The 16671-nt window shown below is 49.5% G+C and overlaps 1 protein-coding gene across 5 annotated transcripts in view; it reads right to left on the reverse strand.

Annotated features, from left to right (window-relative positions):
* The window catches only part of HIVEP3 (HIVEP zinc finger 3), a 435628-nt gene that overhangs the window by 217732 nt on the left and 201225 nt on the right, over positions 1–16671 (reverse strand). The gene's annotated exons all lie outside the window — the stretch shown is intronic.

Here is a 16671-nt window from a genome sequence, read left to right on the forward strand (position 1 = left end):
GAAGGGTAGAAACAGCATGGGGATGGTTTCAGCACACAAACACAGAGACCAGTGAAACACAGATTAAAGTAAAATTTATTTGTATACTTACTAAATACCAGGTGGCACTATTCTGAACACATTATATGTATCACTTATTTGGCCCACAGATTGACCCATTTTATGGAGTTTATAGGAAACAGATGTTTACAGAGTTAGTATGTGGTAGAATCGGGACCCAAACTCAGGTCACGGTATGATCAGGTTCAGCTATAGATTCAGGAAAATACCTATTGGTGAGCCAGACCCTGTGCTGGGCATCTTACTCACATTACCCCCATTTCTTCCTTATGCCAGCATTGTAAGGTAGAGACTGTGACCTACATTCCACAAATAGAGAAACTGGGCACAGAAGAGTTACATGACTTGCTGAGTGACTGGTAGAACTAAGCCTAGAACTCATGTCTTCTGATTCCTAATTTAATACTCGTTCCGCTTGGCAGCACTGCCTTTTTTCATCTACAGGAACATGAAAAAAACATCACACAGGGCCGACATACAGCTGGGATGCACCGAAATGACTACTGGTTGCTAAAATGCTGAAATTCCTCTGCACCAGTCCGTAAGCAACCAACTGCTCTGAGCATCCTCAGACGTTGCCCTGTCTCCTTCTGCCAGACAGCCCCCACAACCCAGCATCTAAAGGGTGACCTGGGGCCTCTGGGATGCTGTCCTGTGCCATGGCCTGCATCAGCCTTGGCCAACTGTTAAATACTTGGAATGCAGTCTCTAGCAACCGTATATTTATTTGGTGTTTCCTTCTTTCCCAAATCCTTCTGTACTCATGACCTCTGATATGCACGGATGAGAAAGCTGAGGCCCAGGGAAGGCTGCCTGGCTAGTTCAGAGTCGAGCCAGGCCTAAGCCTAAGTCCTTGAACTTCCAGTCAAGTTCTTTCTGCATTATATGGCCATTATATGGCCTGCATTATATGGTCCCCCAAATCGAAAATTTTATATTAGGTAGAGTTAAGAACTTTAACATAGATTAAATTAGAAAATATCACAGATCGGGATGACTCTTTGTGAAAGACACTTGCTACTAGTTAAAGACAAATTCAACGCTAGCGACAAAGAATCAGTAGGCCTGGAATTTAACCAAAAGATCAAGAATTTATTACATAAACAGATGGGTGTGGTGAACTGAATTAATATTCTTCACTATTTGCTCCCTCCTTGCAATTGGGTTCTACATCTCTGTTGTTTTTAAGTGATCTGCCGAGTGTCCTGGGAGTATGTTTTTTGCCTTATTGGCTCTGCACTTGGCCCTGTGACAGGATTTCTCAATGAGATGACGAGGGATGCGATGGTTACAGGGCCTGAGCAGGAGCTTTGTAATGATTGTGAGGTTTAGCTGGAGCCTTCCTTCTGAAACAAGAAAACAGGGCGTTTCAGGTTCCACTGCTCCTTCAGCTCGGGCCCAGAATAGGAAGACACGTGGAGGCCGTCAGAGCCCAAAGATGCCACAGTCCTCATGTAAAGTGAGCGAGAAATAAATGTTTATTTTTGTAAGTCATTAATATATTGGGTTATTTGTCACTGCAGCATTAGCTGAGCAATACTCTGAAAGAAAAGAATGCTTTGAAAATTTTAAGAATAAAAATGAATTGAGTTTTAGATTTTAAAGGTGTATTACTTCAAATGAAACATCATTTTTTTTTCTGAGAGAGAGAATTCAGGCACATATGGGGCATGTATTTCATAGATTTTCCAAAAATATTTTTATATAAACTTTTCAAAAAGGCTTGTAATCAATAAACCATGGACTGAACGTACTGTGAAACTTGCATGGTTTCTGGGTAGATTATTCAGAAATAGAAAAAAAATCATATCTTGCCCCATAAAAGAAATTAATTCAGAGTATGATAACATAACACATTTCAGAGTAAGATGGCATCATAGGAGCACTTCATCTAACTCAGATCACATGTGAATTTTCAGTTAAGATTTCACAACTACTGTTTTTGGTAAGGAGAATAACCAAATCACATTCTGTTTCCAGGTGTTGAAGCATGAAAACTTTGGAACAAACTCACTTACTCCATCTCTTCCTCATCCATCCATCCATCCATCCATCCATCCTGTTCTTAATATAAGACAAACATCAAAAGCCTCCCATTTTAGCAGTCATTGTGGGAGAAGACATTTCTATGGCGCATATACCCCTGAATCAAAACAGATTCCCTTAAGAGGAACTTCAGACGTTACCTTGTTCTTTCTAGCAGAGTTGTTGGCTTCAAAATCTAAATGAAAGCCTCAAGGTACCAAAAAAGGTATTTCAGATTACCTCAAGACTATATGAGGATGGTGAAAGGTGTGGTTTTGACACTTGAGCTTCCAAAATGGAGATTCTGTGATTTGATGGACCTACTATGTGGCAAAACAAGCCCCATTGCTCCTGACACCAAACCACTAGAAGGGTCCATTTGTTACTCTGCAGATAACCCGATGTCCCAGGACTCTGTCTGCTCAGCTATGGAGAGTTCCTGGAACTGTCCCAGGAGTTCCATGGGGACACAGTTATGTGCCCCTGCACCCATTTCTGCGTTCGCTGTCAGTGATGAATAGAGAGTAGAAGATCCAGTGGAAGGGGAAGTCTACAAATGCTGGGGCTTCCTGCAGTTGAAATAACAATAATGATAAAGGGATGAGATCCTTGGCATATAAACAAAGCCTTCAGTCAGGATGTGAACAAAAGAAGAGGCTGCCCAACCAGGCCCTGCCCGTGTGACTCACAAAACAATATCGAATGGGCTCCAGAGTTTTACAAAGGCAAGGAACCTGTCCTTGTTGCTGACGCTCGGGGCCCAGAACTCAAACACCTGCCATGCAGCCATGGAGAAAAATGAGAGCGCCTTCTCTCGAGAGAGGCTGTGATGTGAGTTCAGCTGCACAGTCATTTCCTGAGCACGCCTTTTGTGCCAGGCACCACCGGGCTGTGTCCACACTTGAGCCAGTGTTTAAGGCCATGGTGTACATTCGTGGGTGTGTGAGCATGCTCTGGGGGACAGGGTCAGGCTCACTTGGCACCCGAGGGAGTCTCCTTCCACTGCTGGCCCTGGACGACTTGGGTCTGCCTGTCTGCTTATGAAAGGTGGCCCTGTCCCGAAGCAGGTGAAGAAGAGGCTGCAGAGGAATCTGTGACAGCCGTTCAAGTGGATGGCGGCTTTTAGGTGCCCCTTCACTTGATCCAGACTTCACTATTTCATGACAGTCTTCAGGACTGGGGCATAAGAGTGGCTACTGTCTGCTTGCAAAAAAAAAAAAGAAGGCACTTCCCTCTCCATTTCTGACTCTTGCTCATTTGGAGAGCTTCAGAGAAGGGAGTTCTGGAAACACTCTATCATCTTTCTTGAAACCCTTTCAGCTGCCTCATGTATTTAGGGAACACCTGCTATTCCTCCCCCCGCCCCCTTCTTTCTGACGCCGGATCTTTATTGTGTGTGGCACATACACTAGGTGGCAGACATGGAACTGAATTATGCCTCTAGCTGCATGGCAGCTCTGTGAAGGAACCAAGGGGCAAGAGGAAGGTGACCTGCCCAAGGCCACACAGACACTGGCCAGCACCACTGGGAATCCTGGTTTGGGGTCTCCTTCCCTGTGCCACTCTCTAAGTGGTCAGGAGGACAGTGGGGAGCAAAGAAGCCAGGCAGCCCTGGGTGCTGGTCGCCTGCCAACCATGGTACAGAGGCCGATTTGGGGCTCTCCCAGCCACTCTCCTTGGCCGGCAAGCAGAAAGCTCCAAATCCTGGGCTAGGAACCAGAGGGAAAGGAAAGGCACTTCTCTATGCTTCTGATTGTCCTCATGACTGTCCAGGAACAAAGCGGGGCCTCACACTGCCTCTTGCTACCAGCCTCCACCCAGCTGTTCTGGCCACGCAGCCCCATCTCTCTGGCCTGTCTGCGGGAACACTGGGCATTTGTCAGCTTTCAGAATCACGGCTGTGTGCCCAGGGCTCTCTGCTCCCCACCCCCACCCCCGGCCCTCAGTCCTGGGCTCCAGGCCGAGTGGGGTAGCCAACAGAGCCACAGGCCCTCTTACAAATCCTCAAACCCATCACCCAGGGAAGCCAAACCCCTGGTCCATGATATTTAACTATTGCGTAGCCTAACACACCACTGGGGAGGTTTACAGCCTTCCCTGATCTGATCAAGTGAAGTTCAAACAACACATAACAGTTCAAAAATGTACGCTTTCTGGGTGTGCAGAGAAAAGAGCATCAGGCTAAAGGTCATGGCAGGTCATTTATTAGACCTCACCCAGGCTCAATGTCATTAACTGCCAATAGGGAAGAATAGCAGCTCATTATAAGAGCTAACATCTGCTGAGGGCTTCTGTGTCAGGCGCTGTCCTTCGTACCACACACATCACTCATGTCATCCCCACAGTGGCCCACCTGGCCCAGCTCCCTGCCCTCTGAAGACACCGAGAGAGAAGTGGTGTGAAATCGCCAGAAAGGGTGTAACACCGCCGCACAACACCAGTGGGCACCAGGGTTTCTGAGTGCTCTGTGCAGGGCCACACCACACGTCCCGGATCTGGATCAGACACGACGCACATCATTGCACACAGCCTGCTAATGTCCCTGCCCTCCTGGAGCTCACATGCCAGCACATTCAGCGAAGGCTCCAAGACAGCAAATGCTGTCAGGCATGCAGAGACATAACAGGGGACTTTCCTGCATCTCCCATAACGAGTGCAGGGGAGAGGACACAAGCCGGGCAGGGAGCGCTTGTCATTCCCTGGAGTTTGAGTGGATTAAGTCTGCTCTGCCCCTCAGTGACCAGGGCACCTCCTGAGTGGCCCGTCTCAGCCTGGCAAGAGAGGGCAACTTAGCTTCTCTATCACAATGGTTCAGACAGTCAGTGTACGGAGGCCCCAGGAGTGGAGCCCCAGAGCCCCACCACCCAGCCCCACCAGTCCACCTTGGCCTGGCACACCACGGCCCTCTGGCTGCAGAGGGCCCCTGATGAGAGCTCCTGAAATGACAGTGAATCTCTGAAAATACAGCTGGGTCCCTCTTGTCCCCAGCCATAGGCTTAGCCTTGCCCCAGGCTCAGGCATCCAATCGTATTGCTGGAGTTGGGGCTGGTCAGCCTGGCAGCTGGTCCTGCTTTGACATTGGATCTCAGTTCTAGGGACTCGGTTCTTGCTTCATTCCTTCCTTCCTTCCTTCCTTCCTTCATTCATACAAGCAATGTTGATTAAGAAGGCACAGGACTATGTTGAGTCAGGCACTGTCCTAGGGGCTGGGTACACCCCAGGGAATAAAGCAGGCCAACCCCTGCCCGCATAGAGCTTACTGTCTAGTGGTAGAGACAAATTAATATATAATATGCCCACTGGTGGGAAGTAGTAAGAAGAAAAATAAACAGGGAAAGGGGATGGGATGGGATGCGGATGCTATTAAATAGGATGGTAAGGAACACCTCTTGGAAAAGGGGACATCTGCGCAGACACAGGAAGAATAAGAGAGTGAGCCAGGTGTATACCTGGGCGAAGAGCATCACGGCAGAGGGAACAGCATGTGCATACGGTCCTGAGGCAGGTGTATGCTTGGCATGTTCACGGACTAGTGAGGAGGCCAGTGTGGCTGGAAGAGCTAGCCCGCGTCTCTGTTGCCTGGGCCTCTACTCCCTGCTTCAGGCCCACCTGCGTGGACCACTGTGGTCACAGCCCAGCCACTACTGGCGCCTGGCTTGCCTTCCTCCTACCCTCACCTGCTGCGGCTTTCCCGAAGGGCATGGGTGGCCTGGGTGCATCTGTTCTCCATGCCCCCATGTGCTCCTAGTGCCAATGAGAGGTGGCTGCAGCACAGTGGCTGGAGCGCTGGCTTTGGAGTCAGACAGCCTGGATATGAATCTCAGCTCTGCCATTTCCTACTTTGGGAAGCCTGGGCAAATTGACCTTCATGACTCAGCTTCTTCAATGGAAAATAGGGATACAGGGGCTGTAGTAAGAGCAAATGAGTGACGTGTGCAAAGTGAATATGGAATAATGGCAAGTAAACATTAGTGGCAAAAATGCTAAGGTAAGAAAAATCCTTCCTCGCACCCTTTTCACCAGGTAGCCAGCGCTGGGTGCTAGCTGCGCGGGGAGCACAGGAGTTGGGGTGAGGCAGACGTAGATTTGAGCCCCAGGGGGTGCCGTTGGGCAAATGGCTTAACCTCTCTGAACTTCATTTTCCCCACCTTAATATAGAGATAGCGGTCCACCTCTCACAGGGTTTGGAAAAGAGTAAATGAAATGACGTAACAGGCCCAGAGGTTGACTCAGAGTAAGTGCTTTCACTGAGGGTGGAACCAGCCTGACCATGAAGCTCGCAAGGAGGTTTCAGATGGGCGATCAGAACCCAGAGAAGCAGATTGTAGAGACAAAAAGACTCAGAAGCGGAGTGGGCCGGAGTCTTGAAGGAGGAGCCCAGGGATGTGGCAACCACACAATGCAGACAGGCCCACTGTGCCATGGAGAGAGCCAGGAGCATCGCAGGAACTGGAGTAGCTGTGAATGGATGGGACCAGGCCAGGTCACTGTCTGCCAAGTGGAGACATGTCCCAGAGGGAGTACCAGGTGCCGAAGGCCAGTGCCAAAGGGGAGCAGTGGCCATTGGAAATTCCAGGAAGGAGTCAGGGCACCCAGGGCAGAATCCACACAAGCTAGACCTGAGCGAGGTGAAGGCTGAGCTGGGTGAGGGGCAGGGGACAGGGGCAGTTCTGAGACTGACTCAGGGGCTGTTCCGAGGCTGTCGTAAAGTGACCAGGGTCAGAGGCCACCTCTCTGTCCTCTAGGTCAGGGAAGATCCCCTTGACACCCCTGCAGGAAGCTCTGGGGGAAGGAGAGGGAGAGACCTTTCTCCTGCTCAAACCACAGCAGAGAGTAGAAGCAGGTGCTGAAGGGACTGGCATGCCAGTGCCACCTGTCCGCAGGGAGCTCCACCTGATTCTGTCTGGGGCTCGGGACTTCAAGCAGCTCAGATTAGCAGCCAGGCCAGTTCCACAAACGTGCATCAAGGGGCTTCTCATGAGCCAGGAGGACCCGTGTGTTAAGCCAGGCAAGGAAGGCAGCGTGGGGCTGGTTCCTGAGATAGGAACAGGAGTGCTCTCCCCAGAGACCCCCCAAGACACGTGTCTGAGAAAGAAAAGTATACTAGCTGGCTTAGCTCCATCAACATTTGAATGAATTGCCAGAATAACGAAAACAGAATTTTAATTACAAGTTCTTGCTTCCCCATTGTTTGTAATTTTGTTAACGGCCTCTGGATCTCCCAGTGGTAACCGACAAAAAAAAAAAAAAAATCTCTGAAAAAACAGAAGAGTTATGCAGTGGGTGGAAAATTTTCTTTTGGCTTCATAGCCGACCTGAAGGAGAGGAACTGGCCATGTGCATTTGGGCAGTTTGGGCACCTCTCTGACCTTCTCTACCCTTTTCTATAAAATCAGAGCTTGGTCTAGAGTCTAGAGTCTGGACCATGGTTAAGAGCCCTGAGTTCTGGTGAATCTACACAACCAGGCAGGGAAATTTATCATCATGATGAGGTCCGATACTATCCAAGTTAGACACCCAAGAGTCACTCCCGATTCCTCCCTCCTGCTCACTCCACACTAAATGTCATTTCTTAATGACTTTACCCAGCTCAATAAATGCTTGCTGAAATTAAATGAACTCACCACATCCGAATGGCTCCTGTGTTCTGTCTATTCTACCTTCTAAAGAGCTCTCGAAACTGGCTGCATCTTTTCCACTCAATTGTCTTAGTTCAGCACTCTTTGTTTCTCCCTAGACCACAGCGACAATTTCCTCTCCAGCCTCCAATGTCTTGCCTTCAGCTTGCCGACCTGTTTCTCACTCTGAGACCTCCACACAGCCCCAGGGTGAGCTCTCCCACCTCGCCAGGGCTCCTTAAAACCCATCAGTGGTTGCTGCGGGTCCGCGGGATACTAAAAGGTGTGCTAGCCCTAAAGATGCACCTCTGCTTCCACCGCCCCCCGACCCCCAACCTCTACTGCTTCCCAACATGCCTCCTTGCCTAAAGTCAGGTCCCACAACTTGCAGGTTTGGAAGGAACCAAACTGTCTTGCCTCTGAGCATTTGCACATGCTGTTCCTTTTGCTGCAATGTCCTCTGTCACTCGTCATCATCCTTCAAGTGTCAGTTCTGTCGTTACTTCTTGCTGTGGTCAGCCTTTCTGCTCTCACATCTCCAGGCAGAGCTAAGCACTTCTCCTCGGCCCCATGGTGATCTCCTCTATGCAGCATCCCTGTTGTGTGGTCAGCGGTCAGTCTTCCTCTCCTGGACCAGAAACCTCTCAAGGGAAAAAACGCTCTGCACCTATATATGCCCAGGATCAAGGACAGTGTGACACCCCAGCCAGAGGTGGAAGCAACCCACGTGTCCATCGACAGAAGAATGGATAAACAAAATGCCGTCTATCCATACAATGGAATATTATTCAGCCTTAAAATAGAAGGAAATTCTGACACATGCTACAACATGAATGAATCTTGAGGACATCAGGCTAAATGAAATAAGCCAGTCACAAGAGGACAAACACTGTATAATTCCACTCATATGAGGCTCCTAAAGTAGTCAAATTCATTGACAGAAAGTAGAATGGTGGTTGCTTGGGCCTGGGGGGGGGGGGGGGAGAGTTATCATTTAATGGATACAGAGTTTCAGTTTTGCAAGATGAAAAAAGTTCTTGAGATGGATGGTGGTGTGGCTGCCCAACAACGTGAATATCATTAATGCCACTGAACTGTGTGTTTTAAAAATGGTTAAAATGGTAAATTCTAGGTTATGTATATTTTAATCACACACACACACACAACAGTGTGAGCACAGAGAGGAGTTTAATGAGCATTTATTGAGCAAATGAATGAATGAGGAAGGGAAATCAGTGGATTTCAGGAGACATGTATCCAGGTCAGAACTGAAAAGCCTAGAGGTGGTGGTGGTGGGGGGGGGGGGCAGGGGCAGTCACTCTCCATCACTGTCACTCCCCGCAGGAGGTCTTCAGTGTGCCTGGAGCCACAGTTTTCAAAGCTAGACCTCCCAAACCAAACTGAATCTTTGGGGCTGCAGCTGAATCGGAATCAGCGTTTGTCCTCAGGGGCCCTGCCCTGTGTTCTCCTGGAACCCAATATAGAATAACTCCCTGGACAGACTCATGAAATGAAAAGTTAAGCCCTTTGGCCGAAGCCGCCAGGGGCTGGGTTTTTGTTGGGTGTGGGTGTTGGGGGTCAGGAAGAGCGGTGAGAAGCCAGAGGGGGTAGGCTGGCAGAAAGGGCTCATTCCACACTCATTCTCCGAGTGAGCCACGCTTAGGAAGTATCACATTAAAGAGCTGACTCACACGCTGACTCAAAGAGAGGAGGCTGCAGGGTTGTAAATCAGAGGAATGGCTTTTATTTGTCAGAAAGCTACGATAAATAACATCTCTGTGTGCCACTTAGCAAAGGGAGAGTGGGAAGGAGGGAGGCTGGGAGAGGCAGGCCGGAGGGGCTCCAGGAGCCATATGTGAGGGGGTGGTGGGCAGGATGCTTTCAGGACACTCTCCAGTCACTGGGATACTCTGCTCCTCAACGCAAAAAAAAAAAAAAAAAAAAAAGAAAGAAAGAAAGAAAGATCATCTTTCCCCCAAACTTCCTGAGAGTGCTGGGTCATGAGAATAACAACAGGAGGACAGTTAGAGATAGAGATCTTCAAGGTCATCGACTTCACCCCTGTTTTATAAGCGTGACAGGCTGCCTTGCTGGAGGTGCCATCTATGGGTATTCTTCAGAATGAAGGAGACAGAAAATCAGCAGGGCCCACTGAAGGCAGAGCCCCCATAGAAAGGCAGAAAGGTAGGACCCCCCAGAATGGATGAAGGTCACTGTACTTGCAATGCTCAGTCAGGGCAAGCGGTCATGGCCAGAATCACGGCAGGAAGCTCTTCCCCAAATGGGCAAGTAGCTCATTATCTGGGGAAGGATATAGAATCCGATCCATTGGGCGTCCAGGGCTTAAAAGTGAAAGGCGGCCTGGCTCTGCAGGGAATGTGCAGAAGGATGGGGATTCTGGGGCTGCAGAGGGGCAGGGAGACATGTGACCAAGTTTGGCGAGTTGCTTTGGGCAACCTGCAGCCTGTAGAGGCAACTGTGCTTCCAGAGAGCGTCATTCCTGGGGAAGCCCAGGACCCTGCTTTCTCTGCCCTCTCGCCCCTTTGGGCTGCCATTGGGGAATGTGGGCTCCAATATCTAGGGCTGTACTGCCTAATACGGAAGCCACTAGCTACCTGTGGGGAGTGACATATGGCTAGTCCACCTTGAGATTTGCTGCAGGATAAAATACAAACTGGATTGTGAAGAGGTACTGTGAACAAAAAAGAATGTCAAATACACTATACATTATTTTATGTTGATCACATGTTGGAAAGATAAGATGTTGTGTTGAGGAAAATGTATTCTTAAAATGTATATCTACTGTTTCTTTTGGCTTTTTTTAATGTGGCAACCAGAGAATTTTAAAGAGACATGTGATTTCACGTGTGTGGCTTGTCTCATGTTTCTAGCGGACAGCACTGCTTTGCAGAAACCCCTAGACTCAGAACAGGGAGAGCTGTTGCTCCTCACTTACTGCTCTTATGCTTAGGTGGGGAGGGGCTTCCACTTATGAAGGCTGGGATGTTCTGGGGTATAGCAGGGACATCCCAAAATGAGAGAGGTCGGGTCAGGTCAGCCGGTTACATAAGTAATGGGACAGAGACCCAAGTGTTTCCATGACTTGCTCAAGCAAATGAATAAAATCTTGGCTTAGGATCAAACCTCGTAAATTCTAGTGTAATCTTACCATCACATCCAAGCTTACATAGCAAATGCTCTTTTGAAATTATTAGTCATTTGAGTGAGAGTACCACAAAACAGAGTCCTGGTTAAATTGTAAGTTCTTAGAATGTTTGTTTTGTTTGTTTGTTTGTATTCTGGCAGGTTGCTTAATAATCTCTACCAAAACCCGGTAGCCCAAATGAAACTGGGCTACATTAATGCCTGTCTCAGCATGGTGACACATCCAAAAGAAACACAAATGGGTTTCCTCGAGTTTTGAAAAATACTATTAATTCTTGACTGAGGTCTCCCGAGGAGATACCAAAGGGAAATGACCTGGCGCGTCACAGCCAAGCTTCCTAAACATTCTTAGCGATCATTCTCTCCTTTACAAGCATCACTCCATAGGGCAGCTTATCAGATCACTCTCTTCCCCATCTCAAATCTGCCCTGACTTCCTCCTTCAGTCCCCCTCTCCTCTCTGGTCAAGCTCCTCTCAGCCCATCTTCCCTCTGGAATCTTCCTCTTCCTGCCACACCTCCAGGCCCTTCTGCATCAGGACCAATTCAGCCCCTCTCACCTGCTTTCAGTTCTCCTCTCTGCCCATTGTCTGATCAGCCCAAGAGGCCCTAAAGCTGACTGAGTGGGCAAGGTGTGGCCACCACCTGGTAGGTGAAGGCAGGAACAAAGCTTCTCCAAGCAGCTTCAAGGGCAGCAGATGTGCAGAAGTGGGAGCCAGAGCAGGAAGGAAGTGAACAGATGCCTGTGGCCACCATAGCTGATGGGTGGGGTCGTGGGTATATGGGAGACCCCTTGGAGGACACCTCCAAATGACTAGGAGACGGTTTGGACTGCATCCAGATGAGCACAGACACAGAGAGACAAAGTGGACCCGAAGGCCACCCAGCCAGTAACCCCTAGTAGGAGGTCAGGAGCCAGGGACCCACTGGTGAGGAGGGAGAGGGGGCCTAAGCAGGAGGAAGTGGCTGGGCGGGTCCCCTTTCCAGCCAGGAACAAAGCAAAGTGGATCCTGCTGTTCTGGCGCGTTCTGGGGCCCAGCCAAGTCTTTTTGACACAGGGAGGCACAGGTGAGTCACCACGCATCCCACTAACAACACTGTCCTGGGATGTGGTCCAGGTAATTAGTGCCTGGCACAAGGGTTTCTCGATATTGTTTCTCATCCAGGGGAGTGAAATTTGGAGAAACCTGGGAGTGATGTAAATCAGTCTGCTAGAAATGAATGCCTAATAGAATAAGGGAAACTCCAAATAAGTGTCTCTCAACTTGCCCGTGGAAAAGAGGGCATGTCAGCCAGCTGCTTCTTCCTCCTCCATCTCCATTTGCTGGGCAGCTGAGCCCAGTCTTCTTCCCACTGAAGCAGAACCCCACATTTCCTGCCAACCCCCATGTCTCTTCCTGGCAGGGGACCCCCTCGGCGCCCTGCTCCCCATCCCTCATCCAGACTGGTGCCCAGGGAGTTGGCCCCCCACTAACACTCCCGCCTGCTCCTGGTGGCTTCTGCAGGTACCCTTCTAGGGCACCGCTGCCTTCCCTGGACCTTGGACATGGGGACCAGCTCCTTGCACAGCTCACATCGCCAACTCCGCAGCAGCAGAATCAGTCAGAATCGTGACAGCCACACAGAGCCAGGGCTTGCCCTGTGCTTCCCAAGGTGGGGGCAGGTACTGCTGGGGGGTTATAAGCTTATTTACGGTGGGTCTCGTTGTGGATTGGGGGGGCGTGTCACATAATCACTTGGTGCTTCCGTCTCCTCATCGTGAAATGGGGATAACAAAGCACCTACCTCAAAAAGTTATTGCCAAGATGAAATGAGTGCAGGTGTGTACAATGCTCAGGTCCGCATTTGTCAGTTATTATTATTGTTATCAAGACAAACTTTAGTGTTTCATTTATAATTATGAGTTTATTTTCATGTGACTTAGAGGAAATCAAATCAAATCAAACCCATGATTTTACAGACCTTATTGTTTAGGTCAAATCTGAGGAATGAATGAATGAATGAACGAATGAATGAATATTTAAGGAAGGATTTAAATAAATAATAGTATAGGAGATAGGCTAGTGTGGCGTGAATTGTGAAGGTGGAACACACAGACTATTTGGAAAATATTGATCTAGACTGAACCCTCTAGTTTTCTGAGGAGAAAACTCTAAACAGGAAGTAAAGGGCTGGGACCTTGGCCACCAGTGGAGTCACCAGCTGGGCTGGGACCAGATGGGTGGTCTCCCAGCTCCCAGTCCACACCGTGTCCTCCTGTCCTGCTGCCTCCATTAGGTCTTCATTAGGGCTTCATTTGAACAAGTACATGTAAAAAAAAACGTACGAATCCGTGGTTCGTCACCAGATGGGATCACACATAACACTTGGGTCAAATTCCATGTCATATAAAACAAAATAATCCCACAGAGTAAAAGCAACCAGTCTATGAAACAGGATCAGGTGTTGTTTCTGACTATGGGGTTGGTGAGTGACTGGTGGAACTGGCTTCTCTGGTTCTGCCACTTCCTAGCTGTGTGACTGTGGACATGTTGGTTAACCTCTCTGTGCTTCCATTTTCAGATCTGCAAAATGAGATGAGGTGGTATGCCTGGTACATAGAAGGCTCTTGGTAAAAGTGAGAACCTTTTTTTCCTTCCTCCAAAAGCAAGAGCAAGCACCCCTGCTGCAGACAGGCACCCACTGGCCATGGGAGAACCACAGTCAGAAAATCCTACTGCAAAACCTTCAGTGGCTCCCCGTTTCTTACCACAGCAAGTCTCCGGTCCTGACGTGTCTCCTTCCCACCAAGCCAACTTCATTCTCCCGAACCCAACACCCATGCAGTATGTCTCATGCTCCCTCACTGCCCTGTGAACAAGATACACCCATCTGGACAGCAGCACCCCTCCCCTGCTTTCTCTCCTTGACAACAGTGCTCAGGCTGATCTTCCCAAAACCCATATCCAATTAACTTACCCTCTGAAAATCTCTGCATGAATCACCCTTTCCTGTAGAATAAAATCCAAACTCCCTACCGCTGCATTCGCCCTTGTAGTCTAGCCCCATGCCCCCCGCCCAGAACCCATCCTAACCCCGTGCCCATCACCCAGACCCACACACACACACACACACACACACACACACACACACACACACTACACCTGAATCAGTCAGATCCACTCATGTTCCTCCAACAGCCCACTGTTCTCCCTTCACACCCGCACACGATTGTACCTGCTGCTGCTTCTCCCTGGAACACCCTATTCCCTTCCTTTGATGGACACATTCCTTCTGATCTTTTAACATCTTGCTGGAATGAGGCATTTTGTTTTGCATCCTCCCACCGCCCCTCATTTCTTGCAGCTAGATGACTAAGCCCTGGCCAATAAGATGTAGGAGCAAATCACTGGGTAGAACTATCAAAAAGGCTCTTTGAAAGGAGCACAGATGGCTGCATGGTCCTTCTTCCTTTCTCTTGTTCATCTATGGAAAATGGGTGTGATGGCTGGTGCTCTAGTAGCCATCTTGGCACATAAGGTGACCTTCAGGATGGAAGCCATGCTCTGCAGATGGAGGGACTTCATGAAAGCGAGGAGGTGCTTGAGATATTGCGTATATTGTGGAGTCGCCATATGCCAGGCTAGGATGGCTACCTTTGACTCTTTTCTAAGAAAAGAAAATAAACCGTTATGTGTCTAAGCCACTGTGATTTTAGCTTGCTGTTGCTGTTACATACAGAAAAGCTAACCCTACCCAACATGACACACATACAAGCCATTTCCTGTTTGGCTCCTACTCATCTCCCCAGACACATACTTCCCCTCCTGCTCCCAAACCCCATGCTCCGCTCCTATTTATTTTTGGTTTCCTCAGGCATCAGGCTTGTCTTAGGCCTCACCCCCTCTGCCCTCTCCTCAATGCCATTCCTTTAACCGCCTGGGAACACCTTCTCAGCTTTCCAGACCCAGCTCGAGGGACACCTCCTCCATGAAGCCTTTCTAGACACACTCATCACACCCTCACCGGGCAGAAGTGACCTACTCCTGTCCTGTATGCCCCCAAATATCTACCACAGCACCTCTATATGGCCACATTTACTTGACCATCTGCGTCTCCCCCTTCCTGGGTTGCTTGAGGCAGGAGCCACGTCATTCATCTTGTTTTCCGACATCTGGCCACACATGAAGTTGTTCGGGGAACACTCCCCTGAGACAGGGCTTCGTCTTCTTGGGCCTGGGAGTCCGGCCCAGCGATAGGGCCGTATCACTGGGGGAGGATGGGGGCTCCAGTCGGGCAACAGGGCCTGTTCTCGGGCACACTGCACCCTGGAAGGCCCCAGGCCATGTGTGTGTAACCCAGCCTCCCTTACAGCGTCCCTGGAGCTCACAGAAACCTCCTCTAGGGCTCCGACTTCCACGGCCAGTGGTCCTGCCTATCGCCATCTGCCCCTCCCGTTCCCTTCCCTGGGCGACACTCACGCCCCAGGCAAGAGGCTGAAACAGTGAAGGGGAAAACACCCAGCTGCCGCCCTGACACCTGCCCTTCCCACTTCCAGCAAGTACCAGGAGCATGGAAACAGCGGCTACAAAGAGACCAGAGAGCGGGAGAAGATGGGCAGGGCAGCCTTGCAGAAGCCATTCGGTACGGGCCTTCCCTCCTGCCTTGACTGAATTAGCGAAAGGACACCTGTTATGCGACCCAAATCTACACCATGGCAGCTCCCCTCCAGCTCATCACATGCATCACATGCTCGGAAGATAGCTGGACAGAACAGAGAAAAACGGGAGAACTACCAGAACTGTGCCAGGAGGTGCAACGTAACTTAAAGCAGCTATGTGTGAATGTATTTCTTGCCTCCTCAGAGCCTCGCAGTGATAGAAATGTGTCCTCGAATGACAGGGAGATGAGCAGCCAGGAGAGGAGAAGGTTCAGGGAACCTGGATCTGTTTCGGACGTGAACGGCCATCATACGGCAGGATGGCTGGGCCATTCCCGCAGAGGGCTAATGATCAGTGGGAATTACAGGAAGGAGTATTTCAGTTCAAACTAAGGAAGAACTCCTAACGCATCAGGACGGGCCCACAAAGGAGCGGGCTGCCCGGAACAGTGTGCTATGGAGCCAGTGGACATACCCAGAATCACCTGTCACCATAGAGACCTCAGATCCTGGAAACTTGGGGCCTGCGACCTTCTGGAGCTTCCCAGGACACCCATGCCATCTGTTCCCCAAAATGCCAGTAGCTCCTGACACCTCAGCCAGCTTTCTCATCAGTGGCCCGACTAGTGGCTCAAACCTGGTGCTCCGAGTGTTCTTCAGGGCCTTCTCTCAATCTGGCCACTCCTCTGGCCTTTCTCTTCTCTGCCTACTGCTGGGGTTTGTGTTCCATGTGGTTCCTGTTGGTCACACAGAGAGGGGCTGAGAAGCTGCCCTACTGAAGAGGCCAGTAGAGCAGGTGGGAAGACTGTGCACTGTGGAGTGGGGGGCAGAGCTCTGCATTTCCCACCCAGTCATAAGCATTCATTCATTCATTCATTCATTCATTCATTCACTCACAGAATATATATTGGACACCTACAGTGTGCTCGGCACAATTCTGAGAATAAAGCAATGAAAACAATGTGATCAAATAAATTAAGGGAAAACGGAGTTTACAAGTAGAAGGGTTTCTCTCCTGCAGGACTCAGAACTTTTGCTATGTTCACAGGCCCTGTGATTCCCCACACGAGGCTCCGCATATAGTCTCTCTGCACAAGAAACAACAGTATAGAAAATTTTGCAAATACTTGAAAAAGAAGAAAATTTCAAAAATCACCGGTAATAC

The sequence above is a fragment of the Rhinolophus sinicus genome, chromosome 14 (genome assembly GCF_057876585.1).
Source record: "Rhinolophus sinicus isolate RSI-liver-muscle chromosome 14, RSI-T2T, whole genome shotgun sequence".
Taxonomy (NCBI): domain Eukaryota; kingdom Metazoa; phylum Chordata; class Mammalia; order Chiroptera; family Rhinolophidae; genus Rhinolophus; species Rhinolophus sinicus.